At 33.7% G+C, this 6,831-nt stretch overlaps 1 long non-coding RNA gene across 3 annotated transcripts; it reads left to right on the top strand.

Annotated features, from left to right (window-relative positions):
• The first annotated feature begins 490 nt into the window (after positions 1-490).
• Positions 491-4,663, top strand: LOC110778527 (uncharacterized). 3 transcript variants are annotated; one of them, XR_008921962.1, is made up of 6 exons: positions 491-655; positions 764-811; positions 2,648-2,701; positions 3,229-3,349; positions 3,630-3,720; positions 4,447-4,663. It is a non-coding gene; the product is annotated as an uncharacterized lncRNA (long non-coding RNA). The 3 variants fall into 3 exon arrangements; XR_002530868.2 differs by lacking the exon at positions 3,630-3,720 and having other exon boundaries at positions 493-655; XR_008921961.1 differs by lacking the exons at positions 3,229-3,349; positions 3,630-3,720 and having other exon boundaries at positions 499-655.
• Positions 4,664-6,831: the final 2,168 nt, after the last annotated feature.

Genomic DNA, 6,831 nt, shown 5'->3' with positions numbered 1-6,831 from the left:
AACGGGTGACTTTGAAATTAAATCATCTTATCACTCGCAAATATAAGAGTCCCCTCCTATCTTTTCTACAGGTTTTTCTTAGAATCTATTTGGAGAGTGAAATGCCCATATAAATATAAAATGCTCTTATGGGATTGTTGTCATGAAATTCTTCCTGTAGCTGCTAATTTGAATCAAATAGTTCATGACATAAGTCCAACTTGCTCTAGATGCCTTCATGAAAAGGAAGATCACATTCATCTTTTTAGAGATTGTCCCAAATCTACACTACTACAAAATAACCTATTTGTAGACGTTGTGACCTCGACGCTAAGAGGATGGCTGAAAATATTTTCCATGCTTTTTACACGCCTTATGGCGTCGAAGAATTAATCGACAGTTCTGGTGGCGTCGTTTGGCGTCGAAAATACATGTGCCTTGCACATGTTAACTTATTTGGACGCGTGTTTAATATTTCCTGAAAATTAGAATTTTGCACTTCCAATTAAAAAAAATATTTAGCTATTCTACTGAGTGCTAAAACTACAAATTTCCTTAACCGTTCCATCGCGCATATCACTCTCGCTCAAACCCTAATGAGCGAAAACTCCCAAAAGAACAACTTCTCCTATGCAAATCCGAAACTCTCAACTGTGTCTTTGCCATTGATATTCAGGTTTGTCTACGTTCTTCTAATTATCTGCTGTTAATTTCCTCTTATTCATTTTTTTGATCTGATATTTCGTTTCTTCATCTTCTCCCTTTCATCATCCTAACGAGTCAGTGGCAAAAAACGACTCAATTTCACTTCATGTGCTGGAATTTCAAAGGGGTATGCTACTCAATTTTGTGCTAAATTTCTGAGGTATTGTTGCACAGGTAGTAATTTAGTATATAATTCTCGGCTACTATTTTGGGTTATTTTGTGTTTTGGGGGTAATTTGGCTGTTTTGATTCATGTGTTTCTCCTTGCTGTGCTGATATAGATGATAATTTCTTGTTTGCTGATTCTAAGATTTCTGAGTTTCGGTAGTTTGAAGTTGTATGTCACAATTGAATTTTGTTAGGGTGACTGATAATTGCTATTTTCTAGAGTTAGAACGTATTTACAATAGATTTTGGTGGATTGAAAATGGTTGTGTTTTTTGGAGTTAGAACATACTTATACCAGAGTTTGGAGGAGGACATTGTTGTTTTTTTTTATAGGAAAATGGGTAGAGTTGGTCAAGGTATTGGTGTTCTACAATAATGGCAGAACCTGAAATGAAGGATAACCATTATGCACAAATGTTAACCATTTTCAACATTCAACAAAAAACAAGATACAGATAGAACAATACGATTAACTTAGGAGTTGGGGCTGCCTGGACTCTTCACCTTCTCCCATCACTCGCAAAAATAATAAAAAATGATAATAATAAACAGTCCACCATGTTTGGTTGAGCTTGCCTGAATTGAACTGTGAAAGACAGGAGTTCAGATTATGATAGATTGACAATTATGTAACTTAACAAATAATTTTATCAGTGGAAAATAAATTTAGAATACTTGGCCAACTATCTTTTTCTTCCTTCTTATTGCCTTTTGTCCCTTTTAGGTATAGTTAGTATCTGAGGAGAATTCAGGGTACAAGGGGATGTCTGATGTTGCTACTAGAAAGTTTTGAAACTGATAGAAAAGACAGACCATAAAGACACTATCGTGTGTATTTGCAACAGAATGAGAGATAAACAACAGGTGCCAAAAATTAGAATGGGAGATAAAGGCCATAACATAGTTTATAACATTGTTGAATTTGAGAACCATTGATATAGGGCAGGTGCTAAAAAACAGAATGAGAGATAAAAAAAACGAGAGGAAGGTTGCAAGGAAGAGACTTAAAATTTCACTAAGGGTGTGTTCTATTCAACTAAATTTGATTTATATGAACATGTTGGAACTAGTTAAATTAAACTTATTGGAAGAGACTTATAGGAATCATATTAGCTTAACTTAAATAATACACCCTAAATAATCTCAATTTAAACAACAATCATCGAAGACATTAAAATGAACTATAGACCTCATAGTATAATCATGTCGTTCAAGCCTATTTATAAAATCAATAGGATTACAGCTTGAAATCCAAATAGATAGGGACACCACGTTTTAAGAGAAATATGATGGTATTATGTTCCTTAAGACTAATCGGTAATAGCTATTCCAGGCAGAAATACTATGTGGACGTTGCTGAACAATGTAGTGTACATACTCAAACCCATCAGAAGGATCAGTAATGTTCAAGGCTACTTCTGCAACACAGAACATACAAGAGGCAGCTTGTTAGCAACATAAAATTAGGCATTTAAAAAATTTCAATCTGAAAGGGAGTTTGAAACTGTATGTACATCACTAGTAATCGAAGTTTCTGACTGATCCTTCTGCTGTCTGTATGCCTTGTTGATCATTGGTGTACTATTACCACTGATTTTTCTTCTGAAGTTTAAGTATCTTGTCTGTCATAAAATCGGCTGCAAGTATGCTTTTCAACAATTTTTTCCCTTGTTGTAGCTTTCTTCTTATGTTCTATAGTTGCGAACATGGGCATGATTAGTTAATAATTGGTAATTACCATTCATTAGTTAATAATTTCTTTGGGCTCTAAAAGTATTTCATGTTTACGTGACAGGATCACGCTCTGATTGAATACTTATCAACATATCCAGAGTATTTGAGAAACAAAGTAAGTTCTTGTGTTCCGTGTTGATCTGTTTAACCGGTACTGAATGTATTTAATAGATATATGACATGTTTTGACTAAGTAACTATTGTCTGATTATACGTGTTGATTGCAATGTGTTTGATGAAATGTTTGTGTACTTGTGTTCCTTTTTCTCCCCTGCTTTATTCAGTTTCAGTTTCTACTAGTTAATAATCCTTGAAATTGTTTCTCCGTCGGACTCCCATATATGATGAAGACCGTGACTGCCTAATTAAGCTAATCTATTATAGACCTTGGTGTATTGGTTTAGACGGATGAGACAACCAGTTTTATACTAGAAATGATAGCTTTAACGACAAATCAATAACGACGTAACAAAATATAGGTCGCTAAAATGGTTTAAATGGGAAATGTTTTACAAAACCCTACACGGGTCATATTAATCAATTCACCCGAAATATTCGAGCGGATATTTTCAGATCTACGTTGTCGTTAATAGTAGAGCGGTTCAAGTTTCTGTGTTTCACCCAAAACTCAAAATTCTACAGGATGTTTGAAAGACCCCATCTCAATTCTTTTTCGCTTCACTTTCTTCTGGAATTCGAGTTCTGGGGAGGTGTTACCACTTACCAGATTGCGATTTCTAGGTCATAATTTGAAAGAAATGAGGTAATTTTTTTTGTACGAAGTATACGAATTTTAATTTCTAGGGTTCCAATTGTTAAGTTAATTTATAGATTTGATGCACAATTTTTGTTTTACTCTAATAATTTCAATATTTCCTTTTAAAACTTCCTACTTATTGTCAATTCTACAGCGAAAAGGGTGTTTTGTGAGGTAGGTTTTCATAAAATTTTAGAATTTGTGATGCAATCGAAACGTTCCAATCCTCCTGCTTGAACGAATTGCTATATGGCTCTAAAATTACCTCTTTGTATTTGTTATTCAGAAAATATTGGACTTTTCAATGCTATTTGATAGAATTTATGCTGATGAAACTTAAATTGCCCGAGGAAATCAACATATTAAGCTTTGTAGAGGTGAGTTTCGGGGGCTATTGTGGCCTGATCATTTTTAATTCCAGTATTACTAGCTTACTACTACACTAGGAGATAAAGATTTCTTTGCTTCTATTATTTATTATACTCCTACTGTAGTACTAATCATGAGTTCATGATACATTCATATGAATTACTAACAGCTACTACCACATTTTTTCAAACCAAGTAATCATTGGCTTTTTTATATTAACTGAATATGTTGGCCAATACGTCCATGAAATGCATTGCCTTTACAACTCTAATTTATATGACTTAACCAGGTACGTTCTGTTCGAGAGTTGAGGAGACACTAGTGATTTCTGTTATGCCCGGATTCTTACCTTTTTAGTTGTGATCTGTCTCCTTTCTGTGCACTGTTGCTCATTTCCTACTTATATAAATAAATGCTTGCTACCATATGTAAATTGTAGCATTACTTTCCTGTTACACTCAATCAGCTATGAGCGATCGTCGTATCCCCTTACACAAATTTTTTCCTCCAAATTTTCTAGTTCACTTGTCCCACTGAAGGGTTAAATCATTCTTTAAATAAATTTTATTCAGGATATGTATTATGTAAGGTCAATATATGATCGATCTTGTTTCTGATAGTAATCTGCTTTTTGGTTGGAGTGCATAGGAATTGTTGTTTGCTAACTGAAACTCGATACTAGAGAATAATGGTTTCTCTACTGACTACAATTGACTTTTAAATTACATGTGCAGGCATGCTACCTCTCTAAGTGAAATCAAGTCGTTGAGTGCCCTTATTCATGTTTTGGTAAGTTTCATTTTCATGTGAACTATGATCACTTTTACGAGAAGTATTAAACATCTTGTATACAACCTTCTTTGTTTTATTCATATGAATTTAACTAAATGTTACTTAGCTTGTATGATTTTCTTAAATTCTATAGGTCAATAATGCTTGCATTTTTGTGAAGAGTTGAGGGTAATTACAGTTTTTGTTGTATGAACACTTTTTTGACAAAAGAATTGTAGGTGAGTGAACTTTAAGGCTTCTTAGCCTCTTTTATATGAACATGAACCGAGTATAGTTATCGATAAAAGATGCCCGGCTCATCTTAAAATTTTAAAAGAATAAATATTGAGCGGTTTGGATAAGCGACTGCCATAGTGGCACGACCAAGGTTAATTTCTATATAAATCTCGCTCTATCCAAGCTACAATTTTTAAAGTTCTCGAACTGTTTTTGCTTCGTTTACTTATATAATACTAGTCTTATATGCACACTATGCGTGCGAGATTATACAAAAACTATAAATTATGGTTGTACTTCTAAGCTTCCTCTGCACGTCTAACATTTGATTCTTCTGTCATTATCATTTGTTTCCAGTTTGGGACAATTTTAGTTTTCTTGTCTTCAAGTATTACTTGCACATAAAGGAATATATTAATGAACCTATCTTTAAACGTTTCTATAGAAATTTATACATGAGGCGAGAAAACACTACATTGAATATCCTCACCCTATCAAAAAAAAATAGACCAAAAAAGTTACGTTATAAAAAAGTAACTTAATAAAAGTTGAATGGAATATATAATTAACATTCGATAATTATAGTTTAGAGAATTTCATGAAATAAACCCAATACATATGAACAAACCAATTTATTATGAAAATTATAATAGCATAAAATACATGATAATAAGGGCTAATAAAAGACATGCCGGCAATTTGGGGTAGTTACTCACTGACCAGCATCCCGTTTAAAAGTTCAGATCAAACAAAAGCATACGTTAGTTTTATAAAGGTAATCAACAATTAATCGAATTGAAAATTAAACACGATAATCAATTTGTTTAAAGGAAAACATTGGAATTTTTAGAAAAACCCCAAATAGATTGAGTTAAGCAAATATTTGAAGACTCACCTTTTGAGTTTTTCACCGTTCTTGCACCTTTAGAACCTCAACTCCACTTTCCGGGCAAGTTAAATCATTTTTAACTCACCTTTAACCACCATAAATATACGTCATTTAAAAAAAACAATGAAAACATTTAATTATATTCCTTTTCTTTCTCCCCCTTACATTCAAAATCAAGTGATCTTGTCCCTTTCATTCAAAATCAAGTGATCATGTCCGATCCTTCTGTTCTCTAATGTAATTAATCACAACTAAACGAAACATCCAGTGTTACCATATACTGTTCTTGTTGAAAACGAAATGCTAAAAATAATCTATTGTTTAATTCAATTAAAAAATATCGAGTGTTCTGGGTTTTAAGATGAAAAGAAATTGAGATTTCAGGGGTTTTCTTTGTGTTGGGATTGGATTTGATGTATGTGTTGCTGATTAAACATGAGATAGGAGATGATGATGAGTTTATGGGTTTGAGTTCGGTTGATTTTTGTGCGAATTGGGTATGCACATAAGATGTTTGATGAAATGTCTGTGTGAAATGTTGTTTCTTGTGCTTGTATTCTTGTTCTGGAATATGTGGGGATTTGATTAGTGCATGGTGGGAGTTTGATGCAATGCCGAAGCGAAATCGGGTCTGTTGAGAAACTCGAATGGTTGAATAGGCTTCCAAGAATGTCTTTTCGTAGTACAAAGCCATGATTGACAGAGAAGGAATCAGATGAAGCAGAGGAAGGAGAAGGCTTCCTTAAGGTCTCATGTGTTCGACAAATGGGTAGTAAGTCAACGCCGAAAAATTGTGGTCAACGTTCGCGATAAATATCCTCTCTAAGCAAGCAGGTAAAAAAACCCCTCCATTCTTCGAGTACGTCTCTCACTCACAATAGTGAGTTGAGTTGAGTTATCGTGTTCTTCAATAATTATCACAAATCTCCCCAGTTTGATTATCCTTTAGCTGATCCCACCCAAAAATTATATCTCTTTCTTCTAATTAGCCAATATTTGTGTCAATCTTGACAACTATTTCTCTCCCCTCAGTAAACCCTCCTTTAGGGTTCATCTTTTTTTTTAATATCTACCGCCTAATCTTTTCAAATCAAAATTAGATTAGTAAGCATTAAATGATCACCTGTTAATTTTTGAATTTGACACCTGTTGATCGAGTAATCACCTTGCATCTCATATTCCTTTGGGTAAGCTTGTTGATCGAGTAAAAACTCTGTCTTGG

Source organism: Spinacia oleracea, chromosome 5, assembly GCF_020520425.1.
Source record: "Spinacia oleracea cultivar Varoflay chromosome 5, BTI_SOV_V1, whole genome shotgun sequence".
Lineage (NCBI taxonomy): Eukaryota > Viridiplantae > Streptophyta > Magnoliopsida > Caryophyllales > Amaranthaceae > Spinacia > Spinacia oleracea.
Note: the sequence above shows the minus strand (reverse complement) of the source record. Positions and strands in the feature narration are given on the sequence as shown.